A 15,353-nucleotide genomic window follows, 5' to 3' on the forward strand; every position below is an offset into this window, starting at 1 on the left:
TTTCCTAATCCCGCTTTCCAATTGTATATTAAATATACAGTAATAATACTATTATATTTAAAAAATAAAAAATAAATCCACTTTTTTGCGTTGTTCTAAAGATTTAATTTGAACAATATTAGTTACTTGAAGGTGGCATTGACCAGAGGCTGCCTGCAGCTGTAAGGATATGGGAGTGGTGTGGCTAGTCAGGTTAAGACAGATGTGTTTAAGCTGGCAGGGAAAGTAAAATGGAGGAGGAGGGGTGGAGAAACTTCCCCCAAGGCCCTGCTGCTTTCATCAAAACACTTCCTGGTTCTGAACTTAAATCCCCCCTCCGTCACTCCCTAGGGTGGTATCCCCTGACAGGGCTCGCTTACACCACGTGATGGACTCACATTGTGCTCTTTTTCTTTTTTTTAAACTAGGCTGCTATTGTAGCTCAGTGAGTTTGAGACCTGGATAACACTGCGCATATGGGACGAATAACATAACTGCTCCATGTGACTTTTTCCCCACTCCCAGATACACATTTTCATGCTGTGTGTACACACACAAGCGCACGTGTTTAGCCAAACGCACGGACACAAAGTGCTCTGCTCTGGTGGGATCAGGTGGGGATGAGAACAGAGCATGCGACTCTCCACTGGCGACCTGGATATGAACGACACACACACGCACACACACACTGGCCGCTTTGTGAACGGTTGAAATTCTGTTCCAAATGCTCTATTATAAACACACACCGCGCAGATGCACACAGGCGCACGCACGCACACACACACACACACACACACACACACACACACACACACACACACACACACACACACACACACACACACACACACACACACACACACACACACACACACACACGCACACGCGCACACACACACACACACACACGCACACGCACACGCACACGCACACGCACACACACACACACACACACACACACACACACACACACACACACACACACACACACACACACACATTGACCCTTATGTTGTCTTTGCATTTGCCCTGATCCAGTTGGGTAGAAAGGGGGGAGAGAAAAAAAAAGTCCTTTTGAAACCTGAAACTCTTGTCCATCAGCAGCCCCTGTGCTCCCCTCCACCAGGCCAGGAGCAGGGCACTGGCAGCAGGACAACACGGGCCTCTGTTGTCTCAGCCGGAGCCCTTTGGATACATGTTGAAGCCCTTTCTCCCAACGGACACAGCAGCAGCAGCAGCAGCAGCAGCAGCATAGAGGCCTTGTTGTACTGAGGAGCATGTGAACGCACTGCTGACTGCAGTGTGGTGAGCAATGTGACTCGTTACTGTAACAAGGTCAGTCCGCCCTGACAGCGTTGACTTTGAATGTGTGTCTGCACATATTCATACTGCATGTCTCTGCATAGGAGGGCGTGAATATATGAGAGAGTTATTACAGTGCTGCGAGTAAGGCTGTGTGTCTGTGCCCCAGTCACTTCAATTGCCGTTTATTGTCTTTGTACACATACATATAATTGCTATAAAAATATTTTGTTGTTTGACACTGTTCTGTATTTTGTTCAAACCTTTAAAAAACAGTATTGTTTTGCAATTAAAGTTTTTTCTCCCAAAACGATTGACAGGTCTTTTATTGGAGAGACTAAAGAAATCTAAATTGCAGCTTGCTTGCGCTGTTACAGTTTGTTTTGACAGACATCAGTGATGTCTGTCAAAACAGGCAGTTCTTTTTTTTTTAGAATGATCAGTTGAGAAACATAAAGCAGTGATTTTAAGCCATGCCAGCAGCATGGCTCCATGGGGATCATATATCAGTCTGACTTTGAGTCACTCTGAATTCTGTCCAAAGTGAATTAGGCCTACCTCAGCAGCTTCTGGATGGATCAAATTTAACAGTGGACTTTTAAACCTTACATTTTCCATATAGGGAGGATATAAAGTAAGTGACTTTAATGATAGCGCCACCAGAAGCTAATTTCCACTTTTCCAAGAGTTGTACCCACATAAACTAATTCCAAATTAACTAGTAACTAGTCAGCCGCAGTCCAAAATACTACCATTCTTATATTAGCCTGAGTTAAATGCATACGTTAGTAAAATGATCACTTGCTTAACCCTGAGTAATGCTGCCCACATCTTAGTAAGGTTCAGCGATTCCAATTGGTCTTATGCCTATTGATAGCTGGAGAAACCAGTCAGAGATTTGTAGGCTTGGCACACACAATGTAAAACATATGCTTTAATATGCTAAAGTATGACTAAAAGTAGCAAAAAATGACATGTAGCTTGGCTTTGATTGACACATCTTGTTGTAAGTCGACCTACAGAAATCAATGCTCATAGCGACCAATACTGTAGTCTCTAAAACTGATATTGGTTGGAAGGATATGTCATTCGCTTCTGATTGGTCAGGGTAAATCAATCGAAAAGGTCCCATCCTGCCAACAAGAAAGCAGCGATAATGTGCCCGACATCAGGCTGAATGAACTAAGTGAAACCTAATGGCCATTCATTCTGAGGTTTAGGATACCAACAAAGTACTTCGACAGCTGATGAAGTGCAGCTCAGGCTGACAGACGACACCTGAGGCTGATAAAGCACGGCCAAGACCCATGAAAGACGCTGATGAAAATCTGACAAGCGGAGCCTGGAATGTACTCAAAAAATGGATTTGGATTTAAGGCAACCTACATTTTCTGTGGCATCACCCTCAGGCCAAGCTTCCCATTTACTCCATGGGTGATAAAGAACTAAATATAGTCAACTTCTCTCTTCATTTTCCAACAAGTCCATCTATATTCTCACGCTCTGTTAGTGTGGCTTTTAGAGTCGACTTAACCTTGTTTACCCACATCACTCTCTCAATAATGTCCATGGATTTAGCCCAGGATTGGTCCTTTTAACATCCTGCATTGATTTGTTGTACCTTCTCTGCTTGTGAGCCCATACTGCTCATGACCGTGGATGTGTTTACATGCCATCCACACGTCTTTATGTGTCTGCATGTCTAACCACAGCCTGAATTGGTGAATATCTTCCAATGTGTTTCGCTCACAACCAGCATTTGTCACTTGTGGAGGTCCTAAGGGGGGGGGGGGGGGCCTTCTGGTTGCTGCAGAGATCTGCTTAATGCGCGGCAGCTACTGGAATCTCACTCATCTCAGGGCTCTGAAGTGAGCGCGCATAAACAGGAACCCCTGGGAGCCGGTAATGTGTTAAACGATCTGACTCCAGTCCCGCTCAAACCCTCTCTCCAGCAGAGGCAATAAGAGATTGTGATGCGAGCCGTGTGTGTGTGTGTGTGTGTGTGTGTGTGTGTGTGTGTGTGTGTGTGTGTGTCTGCGTCTGCGACAAGAGCTCTGTGTATGTGTGTCGGTATCACAAGCACTGCCTGGAGGTGAATGACACTAAGCCGAGAGAGAGAGAGAGTGTGAGAGAGTGAGAGAGAAAAAGAGAGCGGCTAAGAAAAAGGTTTCAAATGACCAAGATGGGATTGGAAGAAATCGAGTGGAATTGCTCCTTTGGTTGCAGGCGGGCGAGCTTCCCTTTGTGTGAACAGTTCAAAAGCGTTGTATAAATCTCCCCTGGCTTTAATGCGGCCCCATATATTCATGCAGTAGATATCTGGTGCGATCCACACCATATGCACACGGATAAGAGTCAAGGTGTGGGTTGGAGTAACGCGGGATCAGAGAGCAAATGTGTGCCGCTGGTGTGAAAGTGTCAGACTGAGACTTATCTGCCCATCCTTCCAACCTGTTCTGGTAGGCTACACCGCAGGCAACGCAGACAGAGGGAGAGAACATAGGAGATAGGGAGATGGAGAGAATAGGGAGATGGAGAGAATTGGGAGATGGAGAGAATTGGGATCAAAAGAGGTGATACAAGGAGAGGAAGAATAAAGCAGACACATGCGACGGGGAGGGGATAAAGAGAAAATGTGAGGTCTAGAGAGTGAGATGGGGAAAGAGAACCAGGAGCCACAGGGAGGGAAATGACTGGCAAAAACAGATAATGGCCACAGGGAGACGTGGCAAGAGCAGGAGATGGAAAGTGAATGATGGGGAGAGGGATGCTAGCATGCTATGTTGCCATTGAGATGAATTGTTTTTTTTGTGCTTGCAGATTTCCACCAAAACAAACCCAACGAGAGATAACACTCTTATGTCTGTATGCTAATTATGAAGCTGCAGCAAGGTAGCAGGTAGCCTATTAGCATAAAGACATGAAATTATGGAGGTTTAATTTGGTGCTTAGATTCTTTCTCCCTCTCCCTCTCCCTCTGCCACATACACAAAACTACCACCTTCTCAAAAATCTTATCGCAGATGTGCAAATCCTGTTCTATGAATAAAAAATTATGAAAATTATACGGCGCCGACATTTTAGCTGTATTCATTTTGCAGTGAATACAGTTCAAAAACCCATTAACACACCCGTATCAAAAAAATGTGAAGTCATGGACAAATTTGAACATCTGCAAATCAGTTTGTGAACTCAAACAACCACTAGAATAGTTTTTCCTCACAAATACATTTTCTTTTTCTTGAATATTTTTCTAGTCCAAATACAAGTCAAACAGAGGGAAAGAAGGCTAGAGGAGGAGATAGAGAGGGACAGGAGGCCAAACAGTCAGGGGGAAGAGAAAGAGCTTGAGGGAACAAGAAAGATAGCGAGAGAGTGGGAGATAGACAGCGAGAAGAGGAAAGTGGGTGGCAGAGAAGTGGATGTCTCTGGCCATTTCCTGTGATGATAGCCAGAGGCTTATTTCTCACCTCGCTCCAATCACTGCACACCACCCTCCTCCAACTCCACCGCACTCCCAATCTCGCCGCCGCTCTGCCACCCGCCGCCCTCTCCCAGGCTTTGGAGAACACACACACACACACACTCATACACACTGACTCACGCGCTGGCATACAATTTGATTGCCAAGCCTTAACCTCTGTCTGGAAACTGTAAAAAAAAAAAAAAAAAAAAAAGCACGGCAGCGCGACAATAATGGACTGCGGGAGCAACACATGTTTCTCAGGCCTTTCTGCCTCGCTCAACAAGTGACTGCTTGAAAATAATTACATCTCATTTTATTCATTGTCAGCGAATTACCTGCTTGAGTGACCACGCACAATGGCACCCCGAGATGTGGATATACATGGGGCGGTGCTGGAGCTGTGTCTAGTGTAGCGTATTTAAATGTGTGTTCCTGTGAATGGCTGCATACGGGTTGAACTCCATCAATCTGCCCTCTTTAGAATTTGAGAGTGTATAGTTATGTCTGTATGTGCCTGTTGTTAGGGTGTATTTGTTAGCATGCGTGCTTCCTATGTTGCCATTAAGATCAATTGTTTTTTTTTGTGTTAAGAGATATTCACAAAAAGACACCCAGCGTGAGATACCACTCTCATGCGTGTATGCTAAATATAAAGCAACAGCAAGGAAACATTTAGCTTTTCTTAGCATAAAGACTGGAGAGTATAAAGCTTTGGTGCGAAACTAATTTGTAGAAAATAGTCACATATGTAACAGTAAATGTCACAGAGAATTATCTTAGTGTTGAAAACCCCCTCTCCCACAAACACAAAACTACATTTACACATTCTTAAAGACGTATTCACAGCTACGCATATCCTGTCCTATGAATCATAAATTCTGAAAATGATACGCTGACATTTTTGCCATATTTGTTTGCAGTGCATATGGTACAAAACACATTTACTCATCCGTATCGAATAATGTTAAGTCATGGACAGAATTTGTGCAGCACAGAACCCTTTTGACCAATCAAACTGTATATTAAGCTGGCATAAATTTACAGGCTACGACAAATTATACTTTTAAAACATACAAACTTAATGACATTTCTATAAAGATACATTATTAAGGACTGTTAAACATGTACAGAAAATGAAATGCTTACAGCCATTGCTTTCTGAGGGATACACACAAAGGATTACTATGGATTGAACTTCAGGTACCAGGTAAATGCAGCCATCCCTGCGTTCCAAATCACATACTCTTTCTTTTTACTACACTACATACTAAAGTACAGAAGAGTTTTAGGGCCACAGGAGAGAAAAGAAAATCAGATAAGGAAGATTTGTTTTTCATTATGTCGAGAAATGCCAAGAATAAAGACACATACTCCAAAATGCTATTGGAGTTAGTGGGGCAACTATGATTTTTCAGCAAACTGCAATTGACATGCATGTATTGGGACATCTGAAATCTTTTTCTGGCATACTAAATAGTAGAGAAGAATGGGGATTGGAACGCAGGGCATGTTTCTTTCACTGCCAACAGATGAGTTTATTTCTTCTTCCTGTTTCCCGTTTAGTTTTTTTTCAAAATAAAAGCTGCTGAATAATCCATATACAAAACAATAAAAGCATATACCGTATGAACAGTCACCTTTGTGTATCTCTTTTTCATAACACAAACATATCAGGGCAGAACATTAAATAGGTCCAGACCCTCTATTACATAAAGTATATCATTATATACGTCAGGATTTTTTCATCTATTTCATCATTCACACTCACTCACTCTCCAGTCCAGCTTTTAGAAGTGGAGGTGAATACAACCCTCACTCTATCAAACATCAAGTTATATTCAGTCCAATTCTATATTTTGTGGTCTAGAGCTTGCTGGAGGTACATGTAGGTTTCTTACCTTTAGCCTGACAGAGTTTTCCCACTTTGAAATCGGCTAAGGTTAGCTGCCTTATCCAGATTTATAATTAACGTATTAGAGAGGTAGCCTATCATACACCTTAATTTTGGGGGAAAAATCCAACAAGGCAATTCAAAAATAACACACATTACTCATTCAAAAGGGTCAGATCAGGTTTAAATTGATTATTTCACTCAGATTTGATTTCCCTATGCAGCCAAATGTGTTCTGATTGGGAAGCAATGTGCTTTTGTGATGTTGACAGCTCAGCCCTCTGCTGATAGAATCGGAAAATAATGAGTCCTAATTGCGCATCCTTTCATTTTTCGCCTGAGTGCACATTATGGCTTCTCCTACATGTGAGTGAGGGTGTGCAATACAGGTTACATTACAAGATAACCTTTCCCTTGTGTGTGTGTGTGTGTGTGTGTGTGTGTGTGTTAGCGGGCTGTTTGTTCAGACTATTGGAGAGCAGATGACTGGAGAGGGGGAGACGATGTAGCTGTAAATATTTAATGTGGTGCATGCGCTGTGGTTGCCCCACATTAGAATGGAGGCAGAGCTGAACACCTGAATGTTGCCGGACAGTGTTTGGCTAGCAGACAGAAGAGTGAGAAACAGAAAAGAAGTGGACAGGAGAATAAATCTTGAAAATGGCTCTCTGTCTCTCTCTCTCTCCCTCTCTGGATTTATTCTGTTTTCGGGGCAGAGAGGCATAATGGTCAATAAAGGGTGCAATAAAATGCCAGGGAGAGATGTGAGCAGTTAAGTCGACTGAGGCTGTGGCAAAGTCCCTGCATCTGTAACCTCCTGCAGCCAGAACTTTCAAAACCGCTGACATCTGACTATTTCTTTGGATTCAATTGAGGAATAAACAATGACTGACACTATGTCATTGGGTAAATGTGATTTAAAAACAAGATCTGACGTAGAGATTTTTCGAAAAAGATCGACTTCCAGTAAAAATAGTTCTGGATGTTTTCATTGTGATCTTAAAATACAACACTGGTAGTTTTTTCCATTGCAACAAACCCACAGAGAGTCAACACCTAAACCCTCAGCTCATTGTTTTGGTTTTACGGCCTGCTACTTTACTGTTGTGGTTCACTGCAACTGCGTTCGTCAACTTCGTTTCTAGCAACACAACCCCTTAAATCCTATAAGCTGCACACAGCAGACTGACACAATATGCACGTGGCTGGTGAACGTATAGTGGAACCCCAAGCTGAAACCAAAACAAAGTTAAAAGGACATAGTAAAGAAGAAGCAGTAATATTGTGTCTGCTGGATATTAAGCTTTTTGTCTGCATTTACAGATTGTTCCACAGCAATTTGTTATTTAGGATATTAGGTTGTATAAATAGACATCAAATGTACCTATAGAAATCATTTGATGAACGTTTAAATGTGTGTTCGTTATCTCTGTGGGTTTGTCTCTGCAAGCAGCAACTTTCACCTATTGTATAGTCACTTGACGGACTGTAAATACATAAACACAAGCCCTTATCTTAAAAGCATTACCAGAATACATTTTCAGACATAATGACTAAGTTCTACTCTATTAAATCTGCCGTCAACTCCCCTTTAAAATTGTGTGCTGTTGGTCAGCAGCATTGGTTAGAACTAATGTTTGCACAGCTGATTTTTGAATAACTCTCGTCACTTTTTCCCCTCGGGAGAAGCCTGGCTGTGTCATTCTCCATCTCTCCAGACCTCTGCTGCATCGATATGAGCCCTGCTGACTCCCCCCCCCCCCTCCCTTGGCTGCGGCAGAAAGCCATTTGGAAAAGCTGTTTCTATACTTGGGTTTCTACCAGCGTCAATAGCAATATTATCACTTTCTTTCCTTGTCCTCCTCGTCCTCCTCCTCACCTTTCTTGCCATATCTCCCCTTGTGCCTTGCTTTCTGTTTTTCGGTACATTGATATTGCTGATGTGATGTGAATGTCATGAATTTTTCCTTTCGCCTTTGGGGTTTCTTGTCTGACCGAGCAGTTTTTTCTTCTGTGTCCTATATCAAGTTGTCAGCCTTGGCTGTCGACCATCCAGGATGCTTGCCCCCTCTTCACCATCTGTCTCTGTCTCTCTTACTCCGTTAATCCTGCTTTCTTTTTTCGTTTTCATCAGTTTTGAACACTCTGTCATTAATCTACTTGTGCAGAGGCCAACCAGAAAACCAAAGGGTTTTAAACCTTATTTTACTGGCCAATCACACCAATAAACAACCAGAATAACATTCCATATACTCAAGACACATAAAAACATGTGTGGGTGAAACTGGTTTACAACTATTTATTGAATAAAAACGTGAACGAGTTTTGACCTTCCATTGTCAATAGGCAATAGATTGAAGGTTTATGAAGTGCTTCGGATTCCATTATTGTTGAAGACTCTTGAGTCCAGAAAGGAGCCAGTTAGTCCACACAATGCCCTGGCCATGATGTCTTCTCCTTTCTTCACTCACTCATTCTCCTGCTATTTTCCTCTCTGCTCTTTCTCACTCTCTCTTCATTCTGCCATCAGTCTAATCGCATTATTGGCATTTCTGCCACGGCGCTGCACAAAGATGCAGTTTCAAACACCAGCAATCGACAATTCCTTCTCTCTTTTCTCCCTCCTCCTCTCTTTTTATTTATTCTCTCTTTTTCATTCCGGACAATGGCTGGCGTGGACAGACAATGTACAGCTGTCATCTTACCCCCCCTCCCCCCTCCCTCTTCATCCCCTGACTCCACCTCCACTAACATCTGTTGTGTCCAGTCAGGCTTTTGGGCAGAGTGGTGAGGGGGCGGACGCTGAGGTCAAACCAATCTCTATGCAGATTGTAATGACTTCCTGTGTCCATCCTGCCCCCCCTGCCCCTGTCTTCTTCGTCTTCTCTCTCTCTCTCTCTCTCTCTCTCTCTCTCTCTCTCTCTCTCTCTCTCTCTCTCTCTCTCTCTCTCTCTCTCTCTCTCTCTCTCTCTCTCTCTCTCTCTCTCTCTCTCTCTCTCTCTCTCTCTCTCTCTCTCTCTCTCGTGGAGATCCCAGGGGGCTGCTGGGAAGGATGTCTCAACTCTGAATGGGTCTCTGTTACCAACAAGCTGTTGTCCAGCAAGATTCCCAGCATCATTACCACAAGGGACAAGCCTGAGAATAAAGTGTGCAGGGGAAAGCATTCACACACATACAATACAGTCATACATATATTAGATTCATACAGAATGGATGCATGGGCGATTGGCTAAACTGATTTGTACCTTCCTGTTTATAGACTTCTCGATGCTACAGACAGTGAGCCATATGGCCAGGACTGACCAAATGAAGTATACCTATGTAGTACACATCATTTTAATGACCACCTGATGGTTAAGTCAAACATTTTAAAGCCATTTTAGATGGATCAGTTGGTACCGAATGGAGTGAGTTCCCAGCAACTCAAAAACCTCCTGGGATGGCCACAGATGTTTTGCAGCTTGAAGTTGCCACCAAAATGTTGCAAGGTCACAGTGGAACATTTCCAAATGCACGACCCATTGTCCCCATTTAAACTTGTAATGTCAAGTGTCTCATCCAGACACCAACCACACATCACGCTAATGGGAAAACCTGAATAAATGAGAGTCAGGCTGTGTCAAAAAGAACAGTCCCTCAACAAGTGCATAAAGAGGGATATTATAGTAGGGTTTCACTGCATAACGCTCTCTTTACAAAGATAAAAGCATATTCTAGTTCAGTTATTAGATGTATTCAGTGATGTAAAAGCCCATGGCTCTGGTCTACAGAGATGTGGAAAAAGTGATCGTCAGATGAGTCATCATTCACCATATTCTCGATAAGTGGGCGATTACAAGTGTGGCTACACTAAGAGAACAGTACAGCCCTGAATGCTTGAACCCTACAGTGACCCCTCACTGTGGCTTTTCTATGCTGTAGCGGTAAGTTGGGGGAATTTCTTCAATCCACTTGTCCTCTAAGAGGGAAGAGTCACTGCAAATCAACACAAAGTAGTTCTGAGTGATCAAACGTTTCTATGCTAGTGGGGATGCTCACTTCCAGGAAGACAATGTCAACATCTAAAGGGCACAAGGGATTACTGAATGGTTTGATGGGTATGAAAATGATGGGAATCATATGCTATGACACACACAGGGCACCTTATCTCAACCCAGTTGAGCACTTATGGGATATTTTTGGACTGACGTGCACAGCTCCCTATCACCATCATCAAAACACAATGAGGGAATATATTTTGGAAGAATTGAGTTAAATTCCTCTAGTAGAGATCACTGAAACTGTTCTGGTGGCATCTAGTGGCCCAACATCTATGTCAATTTATAATGGGTTTTCCTTTAATTTGTCATCTGACTGACAAGCGCAGAATGGCAAGTTTAATCGTTGTGTCCTTTTTGAGTTCATGCCTATAGGCAGACCTAATCAGAACTAATATTCGTCTGACTTGACGAAGAGGGTTCAAGGGAGGGTAGCATCCATTCCAAAAGGGGGTGTAAACATGGTCAAGTGTGGTATGACATATGACAGCTGATTTGCTAGTGATACCTCAGCAGGACTTTCCTCAGGTTGGTTTAAAATCTGTGGCCTCTGGCTATGAGGTCTCCATCCAGTCGACAGCTCCATAAAGCTCATTCAGGGCTTGGTTGGTGCCGACAGGTGGTGGAATGAAAACCGCCGTGGGGAACAACTGTTATAAACTCACAAGGGAGATTACATCATAAGGTGCTCTCGGTTGGGAGAACAGTCCGCAGAAATGATCTACACATCTGAGCACCACATCATGACAGATGCCATTATCACAGGGACAGAGAATACCGTGCATGGATATATTGAGAAAATCAGACAGGGAGTAGGAGCTTTCACAGACTGCTTACTGATGTATATACACTCAGTCTGTCTCGTCACCATAGCTGATGAAATCTCATCGTCAGACATTCATACTTTAGTGACCCACTAACTTTTCCTATTGCTTCAACAGCAGCTTTACATGCTCGGCTCAGAGTGAAATGTCTCCATAACGCTACAGAATTAACATGACATTTGGTACAGGTTGTGGGAATTTGTCCAGTACATTGGTTCAGGAAAACATATCTGCAAAACGAATGGGATTCTGAAGGCCTCAGGACTTAATACTAATAGGTTATTAGCAAATATAACCATTCCGACAGATGGTAACTCATTCATCTTAACATTAGCATGTTAGCACTTTTTCTAGTATGATGATGTCAGTAGTATTTACCCACATCCACTGAAACAGCATATGGTTTGTAATTCAAGATTTAAATGTGCAGTACATAGACTTATTTAAAGGGCTTACACTTCTTATAAAACATATAAGGAGTTGTGTTGTGTGTATGTGTGTACAAGGTGTGAAAACACACTAGGTTTGTATATGCCAACAAAAAGAAAATCACTTTTCAATCAATTTAAATAACTATAGTATTTGAATAACTCCACAGAATATTAATGTTCATGTTTATGTACATGTGCATATATGACTTATGTAATGGTGTACTGCTTGCAATGGCGCGTTAGGTTGTGTGACTTTTATCAGCCTGTACTGATGCTATCATTACATCCCGAAGGCAACAATAACAGTCACGATACGAATACAAGTAAGCAAGATAGTTAGAGCATAGCTGTAACACAAACATCAAGTAAAGAGGAAATACCTGCTTATTATGCTGGAAAATTACAGTCCTTCTCAAATGCATACAAGTATTTCTCTAAATGTCAATAAAACAGTTTTGTGTGCGTGTGTGCAGAGACGAAACACACCAAACAATCCAAAACAACATTTCAACAAATACAACCTTTTAGATTTTGCGTACGGACAATTTAAAATCAAATCTGTTCATCAAAATGTTTCCTGAATGAGGCTCAGCTAACACACATGCAGCATGCAGTCTACACACCCCAAGATCAACACCTTCCCAATCTGCTGCCATGGCACTCCCTCAGTCACAGAGCGGGTGTTTCATCTCATCTAATTAAGGAAGAAATGAGTGCGCCACAGGGTTTTGGCTTCGACTTGGAACATTATCATCTCTCTTGCAGTCGCCCCTTCTCCTCTAGGAGCCTCGACTTTGGTTGTAGCGATACATGATGCCCCCTCCATTTGTCTGTCTGGCTAATCAGCCAGGCCTTTCACGTGGAGATGGCAGACATCCACCACAACAAACCCAGGAAGGGCCACTCCTCATTACCACGACTCCCTCCTCTTCTTCTTTTCGTTTCTAGAGTTCTTTCCCTCCATTTCATTCTACCACTGGCTCCATTTCTCTGTCTGGCTCCAAAAAGCCGTGGAGGACCTGCCAGTTCCCCGAAGCCATTCAGCTGCATCTTATGTGTCTGCCTCCGAGCCCCAGCTTGGTGGAGGTGAAGGGGAGGAGGCTGTGTTACATTTGAGTTAACAGGCAGCGCTGGCGGGACGCTTCGCCGTGGGCCCTTTTCAGCCCGAGCAGACGCATTTGCTTAAGTAGAACTCAGACAATGAATGACTGGTGACAACATGTAAATGATACTGCTGAGGAGCCTGGTTAGCCAGCTGTGAGAGTTGGCTGTAAGAAGTGGTTCCGTCTCATGTCTGCCACCGCAGCGGGCTGCTATTAGCATGATGTGAAATATGCTGCTGTTGCCGCTGCTGCTGCTAATGGTGGCTAGGATATGATGTATGATGCATGTGAAGTCCATTGAGGCAGATGTGACTTCAGGATGCTGAGGAGACATCCAAAGGGTCAGAAGTCACACAGACACATGTAAACATATAGCTACAACGCTGCCACATCCTGTGTGTGTGTGTGTGTGTGTGTCCGGTGTGTGTCTGTGTGTCTGTGGCCTTCACAGAGGCTTAAAGTGGGCACAGCTGCCTGGTGGCGCCTGAGGACTGCAGGCTGTCAGCCATGATTGTCAGAGAAAGCCAGTTTGTCGGACATGTCCTCCTGTGTGACTAACTGTCCAGTTCTTTCATGTATTTGTGCAAATGTATAATTATGTATGAGCAATGTCAAATGCTCACTTAGCCTCTATTGATGCTAAAACTTCTTAGGGAGTAAAAAATAATCCTCACAATTTCACAATAAAGACAAGTAGGCAGGATAATTACAGCAGAGCTGCAATTAAACATTTCTAGTGAAAAGGAAAAATATTACCCTGAAAATCAGTTCTTCGCAAATGTTCGCAGATATGTCCTGAAATTATAATCCATTTCCTCCAACCCAAAAACACACCCATCAGGCATGTCACAACATTGCATTACATTAATATTAGGGCTGTCAAGCGATTAAAAAAATGTATCTAATTAATTACAGGCTCTGTGATTAATCAATCTAAATTAATCGCATACTTTTATGACACTTTTATACCTGTTTATAAACAGCTGTATAGCCTGCTAGTACAGTTTGTTTCTCTCTCTCTCTCTCTCTCTCGCTCTCCGTCTCTCGTAACTTCTGTCTCCACAACAGACAGCGCTGCACTGCCACAGATGCCTATGCCGATTCATTCACCATCGTCATACTCATAGACAAAAATATTGACACACACACACACATACACACACACACACACACGGGGCGGGTGTCCGTTTACGCGGGAGACGAGACAGCTAGCAAACAAAATTGAGACACACGGAGGAAGATTGAGAGATACTTTTGAACCTACATTGTTGCACCCACTAAATCAATAATGCACAGACACTGCGGAGAATAAAGTAAGATGTCTTCCTACCTTCATGCTTATTTGCCCAAAGCATCCCATAAACCGTACATAGAGCCCTCGGCCCCGCCCTTTCCCCTGCTTCTCTCTTTACTTTTCTGTGTATGCAAGCTACAGGTGCAGCTCGGTGCAGCTGCGCACCACTTTTGCACCGGGTCAAAGGGCATTATAGAAGTGCGATTAATCTGCGTTAATTTTTTTAATCGCGTTCATTTTTCTGTGATTAATTAATCGAAATTAACGCGTTATTAATATTATATTATGTTAATATTAGTGGTGGGCCGTTATCGGCGTTAACGTGCTGCGTTAACGCCAGACTCTTATCGGCGATAAAAAAAATATCGCCGTTAATCTCTTATTCCACCTCCTGTTCGGCTCAGGGAGCCAGTCATTTGTACAGTTCAGTTTAGACTCGGCCGTAATGCTGCTGCACACACACACACACACACACACACACACACGCACACACACACACACACACACACACAGACACACACGCTGCATGTCAGAGACGAGGGGCGAAGCTTCTCTCACACACCCGCCGCTCTCTCTCTCTCCATCACTTGCCCACGACACAATCGGGTATTGGAACGCAGGGTGGGTGTGTGTGGCCACCGGTCGCCACGTGACTATAAGTTTCCAAGTTTTAAACACTTCTATCTCTTCAACGTCAACGTCACCGTACCCGAATCCTAAATATCCCCATAGCAGACGCTATATTTCATCGGGGGGAAAACTTTGTTTTGCGCCACAGTTCGACTCGGCCGTAATGCTGCTGCACACACACACACACACAGACACAGACACAGGCACACACACACGCTGCATGGCAGAGACGAGGGGCGCTACCAAAAAGACGAGAGGAGCGGTTGGAGCAGTTGGAGAGTTTAGAGACACATGCGCGCACATTTATTTACATAAAATCGCAATCGCAGTCACTTGTGCAGTTATGTAAAATATTTCACTAAGGAAAATGACAGAAAAAGTAACGCACAGTGACTT

This window comes from Ammodytes marinus (genome assembly GCF_949987685.1).
Source record: "Ammodytes marinus genome assembly, chromosome: 2".
Lineage (NCBI taxonomy): Eukaryota > Metazoa > Chordata > Actinopteri > Uranoscopiformes > Ammodytidae > Ammodytes > Ammodytes marinus.